Source organism: Cebidichthys violaceus, unplaced genomic scaffold, assembly GCF_023349555.1.
Source record: "Cebidichthys violaceus isolate CVI_PGR_0920_01 unplaced genomic scaffold, fCebVio1.0.p SCAF_11, whole genome shotgun sequence".
NCBI classification, from domain to species: Eukaryota; Metazoa; Chordata; class Actinopteri; order Perciformes; family Stichaeidae; genus Cebidichthys; species Cebidichthys violaceus.
Window position 1 is genome coordinate 13,893,877 of NW_027176274.1, and position 11,987 is coordinate 13,905,863.

Here is an 11,987-nt window from a genome sequence, read left to right on the forward strand (position 1 = left end):
GAACAGTGGTAAGTTGTTGTAAAGTTCAGTGTATGTTCATTACAACAAGAGAAGGCTTTAGGGTCTTCTATTTTTGTAAGCACTGTGTAGCCATTTCCTGTTCAAACAGTGTATGCATGTATTGTTGATGTTAAGCACTGTATAAACCTAGGCATTGCATAATCCAATGTGATTTTAACTTATTGCTAGAATAACCTTTTTTGACATTTATTGACATACCATACGTATTATGGCTATTTCTAATTCATGAATCATATTTGTAGTTTGACCTTTCATGAAATCTTTAACCCATCTCTTTTTTTACCCTTTTGTAAGTTTGTTCTGTTTTACCCTCTTTAATGTTTTGTGTTTTTATAGTTTGATTGTTTTTTGTGTGAAGTATGTAAGAACCATTCTGCAACTGTGTAAGTGCTATATAAAGTTATATTATTAGTGTTGTTACTGTTGTTATTATTATTGTTAGTATTGTTAATGTTTTCTATGTTGTCTTTTTTCTGGCTGTAGAGAGGATCATGCTAGCCCACAGCGAACACCAGATTGACTTGTGAGTCTTCAAGCAGAAATTATGACAACACCTGCCTAAAGTTACAGTTTCCTGAACATCAAACCCTGTCCTGTATGAGACACTGTCCCACCTGTCTTCAGTCAAGTCTGGATCTAATGACTCAGACACCAGTCTTGTCAAGGCTAATTAGAGGTAAGCGGTCAATCAATCATCCTCAGGTGCACGGTCAGAGCCAACCGCTTTAAGCAAACATAGATGAAAACACTGGAATATAGTTTTGTATTAGTACTATTTGTTTTTTAGTGCTCTGAACTGATATCCCCCTTACATTACATTTCACATAGCAGTAAAATGGCATTAATTCTAGGGCATATCCTCATGTGTACTATCTTTCCAAAATCCACCCAAAAGGGGTTTGCACCTGTGTCTTTGCACCCAAGTGGGCCCTACAATGCACTCTTATGTTTATTTGATGGTAAATGCTGGGGGTCATTGTTTCCTATTGAACTGGGTGTCCGCCATACAGTTTGATTTTTGTTAATGAGAAGGCAGTTATATTAGCTATTGTACACTGAGTTATTCAAATGCAATACAACTCAACAACAGGATACAGCTTACTGTGTTCTAGTTTCTCAATTTATTTTGTAACAGTAATGTAATTGCTTTTAGAGATATTTAAAAGCTCTTAAAAGTCATTGAATTTAAAAAATAAATACAAAAAATTTAGAATTTATGGAATTAATAAGATGTGCAGATACCCTGGTTGTATCAAACATGATGATTGTCTTTACACTGTGCACAATTAGTAGGCAAGTTGTATTTTTGAAGATTAATTTATTATTGAACAATTACAGTGCTCTCGGTCAATCCAAAATGTTAATAAACCTCAAACCTGAATATTTAAGAAAGTAAAATTGAGGTTTTGGCTTTCTTAGGAAAATATCTATGTGTGCACAATTATTGGACAACTATTATTGTGCACAATTATTAGGCAGCTTCTTTTTCTCAGGCAAAATGGGCCAAAAAAGAGATTTAACTGACTCTGACAAGTCAAAAATTGGAAGAAAAAAAGGGGATGCAGCACTCTTGAAATTGCTAAGATATTGAGGCTTGATCACAGAACCATCAAAAGTTTTGTTGCAAATAGTCAACAGGGTCGCAAGAAACGTGTTGAGAAAAAATATGCAAATTAACTGCCAAAGATTTGAGAAGAATCAAACGTGAAGCTACCAGGAACCCGTTATCTTCCAGTAGTCTTATTCCAGAACTGCACCCTACCTGGAGTGCCCAGAAGTACAAGGTGTTCAGTGCTCAGAGACATGGCCAAGGTAAGGAAGGCTGAAACCCGACCACCACTGAACAAGACACATCAAGACTGCGCCAAGAAATATCGGAAGACAGATTTTTCAAAGGTTTTATGGACTGATGAGATGAGAGTGACTCTTGATGGTCCAGATGGATGAACCCGTGGCTGGATCAGTAACGGGCACAGAGCTCCACTTCGACTCAGACGCCAGCAAGGTGGAGGTGGGGTACTGGTATGGGCTAGTATTATTAAAAATGAGCTAGTTGGACCTTTTCAGGTTGAAGATGGACTCAAAATCAACTCCCAAACCTACTGCCAGTTTTTAGAAGACACTTTCTTCAAGCAGTGGTACAAGAAAAGGTCTGCATCTTTCAAGAAGACCATGACTGTTATGCAGGACAATGCTCCTCTGCATGCATCCAAGTACTCCACTGCGTGGCTAGCCAGTAAAGGCCTTAAAGATGAAAGAATAATGACATGGCCCCCTTCCTCACCTGACCTAAACCCTATTGAGAACTTGTGGGCCCTTTTTAAACTGGAGATTTACGGTGAAGGAAAACAGTCCACAGTGTCTGGGAGGCTGTGGTTGATCGTCAACAGATCAAGAAAGTGACAGAATCCACGAATGGAAGGCTTATTACTGTTATTGAAAAGAAGGGGGGGCTATATTGGTCACAGATTTATTTTTATTTTTTTTAAATATCAATAACGTTTATTTGTAAATTTGTAGTTGTTTGTTTATTATTCTCACTTTAACAGATGGAAATAAACAAGTGAGATGGGAACATTTTTCATTTAGTTGCATAATAATTGTGCACACTAATAGTTGCCCAATAATTGTGCACACATAGATATTCTCCTAAGAAAGCCAAAACCTCACTTTTACTTTCTTAAATATTCAGGTTTGAGGTTTATTAACATTTTGGATTGACCAAGAGCACTGTAGTTCAATAATAAAATGAATCCTCAAAAATACAACTTGCCTAATAATTGTGCACACAGTGTATTGCTTGGAGGCATCTGTGTATTTAGGCTGCCTGTCGACAGAAATTAAACACATGCTGATGATGCCTTAGTGCTGAAATGTGTAATTGTTTACCATTCCACCTGATAGTTATTATTTTTTATTAACTATAAAGGTGACTTACAAAATTATTTTCCAAAGTGCTGGTTTCTTCTAGGTCATTGGAGCTCAGTTTAACAGCAGAAGGCAGTGAATGTTTCTCTGTAGGCATCATGCTGAAGCACTGCATCAATCTAACTTTGCCTTTGTTTCTGTTTTTGGGTGCAGAGAGGATCATTCCAGTCCACAGTGAATACCTGATGGTCAACATACGAGTCCTCAAGCAGAACTGGTGAAAATACACACTTCAAGTTCCAGCTTCCTGAACTTCATGTCCATGTGAGACTATACCATGTTGAAAGCCCTCTTCAGTCAAGTCTGGACTCAGTGACTCATTACTCTTGATCAACTCAGGGCAAGTGGCTAATCTTTTCATGTGTATTCATGGATATCCTTCATATATGGACACATGCTGTTTCTTCAAGATCTCAACACTGCTTTGTGAGTATATTTTACAAGATATTGTATCAGTTCAACCTGTTTTTCACAGAGAATGTTAGTTTCTTAAGGTTTATCAATGATGGTTTGTACCTTGATTTACAATATGCTTTATTTGATATTTCCTTTGTAATTTACAATAATCAAAAGTTGACTGAAATCTATGCCAACCAATTGTAATACGTTTTACGTCGTACCTTATTTTTGTACCGTGATGTCTTACACAGTGTCACTATTTTTTACGGTAAAGTTCTGGCAACCACAGCTGCCGGTAATTTACCGTTAAGTTGCACTTTTCAATAAAGTGCCGTAATAGATCGTACAGTTGTACTGTGTTTTTTACTGAGAAAAATGGTAATTAGCTTCAAGGTATAGTTGCTGTTTAAAAGTTATTTACCGTAAACATGTTTATAACATGGCTGTTATTTCTAAAGCAAATTACCGTAAACAGGTTTATGATATCTCTGTTTTTTATAGTAATTTACCGTAAACAAAAAACAGTTCTCAACTGTGAAATCTACGGTTGCAAAAAAACATACCGTGATGTATTATACATACTCACTTTATTTTTTACGGTGAAGTTCTGGCAACCACAGCTGCCAGTAATTTACCGTTAAGTTGCATATTACCGTAAACAGGTTTATGAAATCTTTGTTTTTTTATAGTAATTTACTGTAAACAAAAAACAGTTCTCAACTGTGAAATTTATGGTTGCAAAAAAAATATACCGTGATGTATTATACATACTCACTTTATTTTTTACGGTGAAGTTCTGGCAACCACAGCTGCCAGTAATTTACCGTTAAGTTGCATATTACCGTAAACAGGTTTATGAAATCTCTGTTTTTTTATAGTAATTTACCGTAAACAAAATACAGTTCTCAACTGTGAAATCTACGGTTGCAAAAAAAACATACCGTGATGTATTATACATTCTCACTTTATTTTTTACGGTGAAGTTCTGGCAACCACAGCTGCCAGTAATTTACCGTTAAGTTGCATATTACCGTAAACAGGTTTATGAAATCTCTGTTTTTTTATAGTAATTTACCGTAAACAAAATACAGTTCTCAACTGTGAAATCTACGGTTGCAAAAAAACATACCGTGATGTATTATACATTCTCACTTTATTTTTTACGGTGAAGTTCTGGCAACCACAGCTGCCAGTATTTTACCGTATATTACACAGAATTTTTTTTACAGTGTAGCAGCGCACAATGCCCATGTGTTTTTTTTATTCAATCAGAGGGGCCTCCGCTGCGCAGATAGATAGTAAACATGAACGGATTAATAATTTGTTTTGCTGCAGAACATCTCAAAGTAAGGAGCTGGTTTATGATGTGATCGATAATGCGGATTGTGATGATGGCTTTGTTTTGTAAGTAACACTGCGATGCTGCGTCATAGCGGAATGTGAAACATATGGCTGCGACCGTCATGTTGCTAGCGATCTCTTGAGCTAACGGGTGTTAGCATTGAATTCATTTTCAAAAAGTTATTGGCATAAATGTGGCGAGTGGGTCTGCCTAGAGGGCGCTATATGGATTTTGATATTTGGTATTATATGTAGCTTTGTCTGAGTTGTGTTTGGAGTTTGTACACATTGCTGATATGACTTTGTTGAGCAGGAGCTGCAGTTTGAGCAGGTATGCGACATCATTATATTCGTTACTGATGAGTGCACTTGTTTGGCATTATGAGTGGGTGAATTTCTGGATGAATGCGTGTGCCCCCGCCGGTGGGATCTCTCGGGTCCAGGAGGTTTAAACTGTCTGCTGTTTATGAGGGGAGCTGCTGTGATTGGAATCATTGAAGCTTATGTTAACTCAACCTGCAACATCGACAAAATATGCCTTAAAGATATTCAAAGTTTTACATTGAAGGGAAATTTGGTGGAAAGTGTTCAGATGACAAGAAAAAGAAGCATAGAAGAAGTGGACTGGTGACGTCATCTGTGACGTCACAATGCTCGCTAAGAACTTTTAGATCAAAGTCAATCCGCGCTTCCTCCCACTGGTCCACGCTGATCAGGTTCACTTTCTCTCTTCTTTCCACCAGTATAGGACTCAGCTTAACAGATCAGTCACTTTGACACTGAGCCTGGACGGAGAAACACCTTAGTGGAAGTTCACAACCAACAGACTGCCGCCATCTGGATGTTCACACTCTACAAGATTCTGCCTGCTGGTAAATCATATTTTAAATTCATACAGGACCTTTAAATGCAAGTAATGGTTATTTTTGACCGCGCTGATGGCGGTGCTGAGCCGGTTGGAGCTTCTCCTGGCTGCTGGAGGTTAGTTGGCATCAAATCTGTGGTCGGTTTGTCAATATTCAGCTCCGACGATTTCGGATATGTGAGGTGTTGCTAGCGGGACCGACAGTAAACCAGCAACGGGGGCTCAGCGCTCATGTTACCCGCCTAGAACAGCCTGATCTCGACTAGTCTTTTTGAAACTTGCCTTTGGTAATGACTTCTCCGTAGCGTTTTATAATAGAATGTATCTATCTATCTATCTATCTATCTATCTATCTATCTATCTATATATATATATATACACACACACATACATATATGTTTATATATATATATATATATATATATATATATACACACACACACATACATATATGTTTTTATATATATATATATATATATATATATATATATATATATATATATATATATAAACATATATGTATGTGTGTGTGTATATATATATATATATATATATATATATATATATATACAGTTGTGGTCAAAAGTTTACATACACTTGTAAAGAACATAATGTCATGGCTCTCTTGAGTTTCCAGTTATTTCTACAACTCTGATTTTTCTCTGATAGAGTGATTGGAACAGATACTTCTTTGTCACAAAAAACATTCATGAAGTTTGGTTCTTTCATGACTTTATTATGGGTTAACAGAAAAAGTGACAAAATCTGCTGGGTCAAAAATATACATACAGCAACATGAATTAGCAATTTTGGTGACTTAGAAAGTTGTGTCAATGAAATGAGCTTCATAGCATGGCCTCTTAACTTCTTGTGAGTGATTATGAGTGACTACAGCTGGTGACTTCTCTGAGGCCATTTAAATAGGGCTCATTGGATACAAACGCCCACAAACGCTACAATGGGAAAGTCAAAGGAGCTCAGCATGGATCTGAAAAAGCGAATCATTGACTTGAACAAGTCAGGAAAGTCACTTGGAGCCATTTCAAAGCAGCTGCAGGTCCCAAGAGCAACAGTGCAAACAATTGTTTGTAAGTATAAAGTGCATGGCACTGTTTTGTCACTGCCACGATCAGGAAGAAAACGCAAGCTATCACCTGCTGCTGAGAGAAAATTGGTCAGGAGGGTGAAGAGTCAACCGAGAACCACCAAAAAGCAGATCTGCCAAGAATTAGAAGCTGCTGGAACACAGGTGTCAGTGTCCACAGTCAAGCGTGTTTTGCATGTCCATGGACTGAGAGGCTGCCGCGCAAGAAGGAAGCCCTTGCTCCAAAAGTGGCACCTTAAGGCTCGACTGAAGTTTGCTGCTGATCACATGGACAAAGATAAGACCTTCTGGAGGAAAGTTCTGTGGTCAGACGAAACAAAAATCGAGCTGTTTGGCCACAATGCCCAGCAATATGTTTGGAGGAGAAAAGGTGAGGCCTTTAACCCCAAGAACACCATGCCTACCGTCAAGCACGGTGGTGGTAGTATTATGCTGTGGGGCTGTTTTGCTGCCAATGGAACTGGTGCTTTACAGAGAGTAAATGGGATAATGAAGAAGGAGGATTACCTTCAAATTCTTCAGGATAACCTAAAATCATCAGCCCGAAGGTTGGGTCTTGGGCGCAGTTGGGTGTTCCAACAGGACAATGACCCCAAACACACATCAAAAGTGGTAATGGAATGGCTAAATCAGGCTAGAATTAGGGTTTTAGAATGGCCTTCCCAAAGTCCTGACTTAAATCCCATTGAGAACATGTGGACAATGCTGAAGAAACAAGTCCATGTCAGAAAGCCATCAAATTTAACTGAACTGCACCAATTCTGTCAAGAGGAGTGGTCAAAGATTCAAAGCTGCCGTCTACAGCGGTCCATTTCCGTGTTTCCTGCAGAGACCGAGACAGCTGCCGTCTACAGCGGTCCATTTCCGTGTTTCCTGCAGAGACCGAGACAGCTGCCGTCTACAGCGGTCCATTTCCGTGTTTTCTGCAGAGACCGAGACAGCTGCCGTCTACAGCGGTCCATTTCCGTGTTTCCTGCAGAGACCGAGACAGCTGCCGTCTAAAGCGGCCCATTTTCGTATATCCTGCAGAGACCGAGACAGCTGCCGTCGACAGCTTTCTGTTCAATATTTCCTGCAGAGACTGAGACAGCTGGCGTCTGCAGCTGTCCATTTCCGTGTTTTCTGCAGAAACCGAGACAGCTGCCGTCTACAGCGGTCCATTTCCGTGTTTCCTGCAGAGACCGAGACAGCTGCCGTCTACAGCGGTCAATTTCAAGGTGTCCTGCAGAGACCGAGACAGCTGCCGTCTACAGCGGTCCATTTCCGTGTTTTCTGCAGAGACCGAGACAGCTGCCGTCTACAGCGGTCCATTTCCGTGTTTCCTGCAGAGACCGAGACAGCTGCCGTCTACAGCGGTCCATTTCCGTGTTTCCTGCAGTGACCGAGACAGCTGCTGTCTACAGCGGTCCATTTCCTTTTTTCTTGCAGAGACCGAGACAGCTGCCGTCTACAGCGGTCCATTTCCGTGTTTCCTGCAGTGACCGAGACAGCTGCTGTCTACAGCGGTCCATTTCCTTTTTTCTTGCAGAGACCGAGACAGCTGCCGTCTACACCTTTCGGTTCAATGTTTCCTGCAGAGACTGAGACAGCTGCCGTTTACAGCTTTCGGTTCAAGGTTTCCTGCAGAGGCCGAGATTGCTGCTGTCTACAGCTGTCCATTTCCGTGTTTCCTGCAGAGACCAAGACCGCCGACGTCTACAGTGATCCATTTCAATGTTTCCTCCAGAGACCGAGACAGCTGCCTTCTACAGCGGTCCATTTTCGTGTTTCCTGCAGAGACAGAGACAGCTGCCGTCTACAGCTTTCGGTTCAATGTTTGCTGAAGAGGCCGAGACCGCTGCTGTCTACAGTGGTCCATTTCAAGGTTGCCTGCAGAGACCGAGTCCACTGCCGTCTCCAGTGGTCCATTTCCGTGTTTCCTGCCGTCTACATTACTTTACAGTCATTTAGTAGACACTTTTACCCAAAGCAACTTGCAATTCAGTATGTATCTACACACCGTAGACGCAGCTTCGGCAGCAATTTTGGGGTTAAGTGTCTTGCTTATGGACACATTGACATGAGCAGAGTATGACCGAAAACTGTAGACGGCAGCGGTCTCGGTCTCTGCAGGAAACAGGGAAATTGACGGCTCTACAGGGCAGCTATCTCGGTCTCTGCAGGAAACCTTTAAATGGACCGCTGTAGACGCCAGCTGTCTCGGTCTCTGCAGGAAACATGGAAATGGACTACAGTAGATGGCAGCTGTCTTGGTCTCTACAGGATACCTTGAACTGAAAGCTATAGACGGCAGCTGTCACAGTCTATGCAGGAAACACGGAAATGGACCACTGTAGACGGCAGCGGTGTCGGTCTCTGCAGGAAACACGGAAATGGGCCACTGTAGACGAAAGCTGTCTCGGTCTCTGCAGGAAACACAAAAATGGGCCACTGTAGACGGCAGCTGTCTCAGTCTCTGCAAGTAACCTTGAACCGAAAGCTGTAGTTGGCAGCAGTCTAGGTGTCTGCAGGAAACCTTGAACCGAAAGATGTATACGGCAGCTCTCTCAGTCTTTGCAGGAAACACAGAAACAGACCGCTGTAGACTGCAGCTGTCTCCATCTCTGCAGTAAACCTTGAACCGAAAGATGTAGATGGCAGCTGTCACGGTCTATGCAGGAAAACTTGAACCGAAAGCTGTAGACAGCAGCTGTCTCTGTCTCTGCAGGAAACACGGAAACAGACCGCTGTAGATGGCAGCTGTCTCTGTCACTCCAGAAAACACGGAAATGGCCCGCTGTAGACGGCTGCTGTCTCGGTCTCTGCAGGAAACACGGAAATGGACTGCTGTAGACAGTAGCGGTCTCGGTCTCTGAAGGAAACACGGAAATGGACCACTGTAGACGGCAGCTGTCTCGGTCTCTGGAGGAAACGTTGAAATGGACCACTGTAGACGGCAGCTGTTTCGGCCTCTGCAGGAAACATTGAACCGAAAGCTGTAGACGGCAGCTTTCATGGTCTCTGCAGGAAACATGGAAATGGACCACTGTAGACTGAAGCTGTGACGGTCTCTGCAGGAAACACGGAAATGGGCCCCTGTAGACGGCAGCTGTCACAGTCTCTGCAGGAAACATGGAAACTGACCGCTGTAGACGGCTGCTGTCTCGATCTCTGCAGGAAACCTTGAACCGAAAGCTTTAGACGGCAGCTGTCACAGTCTTTGCAGGTAACACGGAAATGGACTGCTGTAGACTGCAGCTGTCTCGATCTATGCAGGAAACCTTGAACCGAAAGCTTTAGACGGCAGCTGTCTCTGTCTCTGCAGGAAACATGGAAACAGACCGCTGTAGACGGCAGCTGTCACGGTTTCTGCAGGAAACACGGAAATGGACCGCTCTAGATTGCAGCTGTCTTTGTCTCTGCAGGAAAGACGGAAACGGACCGCTGTAGACGGCAGCTGTCTCGATCTCTGCAGGAAACCTTTAACCGAAAGCTGTAGACGGCAGCTGTCACGGTCTCTGCAGGAAACACGGAAATGGACCGCTGTAGACGGCAGCTTTCACAGTTTTTGATGGAAACACTGAAATGGACCGCTGTAGACTGCAGCTGTCTCGATCTATGCAGGAAACCTTGAACCGAAAGCTGTAGACAGCAGCTGTCTCGGTCTCAGCAGGAAACACGGAAACAGACCGCTGTAGACGGCAGCACTCACGGTCTTTGCAGGAAACACGGAAATGGACCACTGTATGAGCCACCGCCATGCTTCACTGTAGACAGGGTGTTCTTCTCAGCGTATACTTCATTCTTTCTCCTCCAGACATACCGCCGATCCTTAGGACCGAAAAGTTCCAGTTTTGTTTCATCACTCTACTAGAACAGAATCTCAAAACTTCCATGGCTTATTGATATGGTTTTGAGCATTTTGGAGCCAAACTTTCTTGTACTTTTGGGTCAGTAGTGGTGTACATCTCGGAGTTCGGGCATAGAGACCTTCAGCGTTTAGTATGCGCCTTACTGTGGAAACTGAAACCTCAGTGCCTGCTGCCACCAAGTCTTGCTGCAGGTCTTTTTCAGTCTCTCGAGGGTTTTTGGCCACCTGCCTGCTCAGAAATCTGGTGGTAGCCGTTGATAGCTTCTTCTTTCTGCCACGTCCAGGTTGTGTAGCCAGTGTTCCTTTAACGATAAACTTGAGAACTTTGCTTCTAATGGTATCTCTAGGAACATTCAGTGCCTTTGCTATTTTTTTTGTATCCTTTTCCTTGTTTGTGCAAGGCAATGAAGAAGAGTGTGGTGAGTTCTTTTGTTTTATTAAGCATCTCAATCAAATCTGATTATATCTTTCTGATTAAAATCAATCTTGATTTGAACTATTCTATATTATATGTAATTAACACTGGATAATACCGGAGGGGGGCACGGCTCAGGGATGTGCATCAGGGGAGGCAGGCAGAGCCTCACCTGTCATGAAAAGTAAAAAACAAATAATGATCAAATAATTATTAATATTTCTCTCCTGATCTGTGCTATACATGTAATTTCTGTATGATTTCAAGCATTTTTATAATCAAAATCGCTGAATTAGTCCTGTTCAAACAGAGAGGAGAAACGCGAGGTGAGGCAGCAACGAGCTGTGCCCAGGAGCATTTCTAGAATTCAAAGAAAGGGGCGGCTTAGCACCAAGGGGAGCGGCATGTTTGCGCGCGTAGTGTGCGGCAATTCTTTTTTGGGGCCCATTTGGAGCCGTGGATATCCATTGTTTCAGACAGTCCATTGATTGGTTCAATCAGAAAGAGTGTGATTCTGCTCTGTAGTTTTGCTAGGATTCAGTATATGATTATACAAGAGACAGAATTTCAGGGTCATAGTGAAATTTGACAACACAAATATGACCTTTTCTCAAATAAAGAGAGATAAATAATGTCCCTGCTTGTAAAGGAAAGACGGTTAAACTAGCTTTTCATATCCGTGTCACTCATCACACATCTCAACACTATAGCCTGAAACATTCACCCAAATAGCTTAAGAAACTTTTATTTACATAAATAAATGAATGACATAATGAATCATTACAAATAATTCAGTGTTTATGGAGTTTATTCACGTTCAATTGTGGGAAAGTGACAGAAATATGACTTTATCACAATCATATATTATCTTCACTATTTATAATATTTGTTCATGTATTTGATTTAGCTCTCAAATTGATCGCTGGAGCAGACGCGGTCGAAAACGCGTAACTTTTACTTTGAAGGCGAGCTGTCTGTTTCCGACTCTCTACTTCCTTTACTCGATGTTCATTATTAAAGTTGGATAACGGAACAAGCTGATGTTTTGGTGCGGAATTGCATT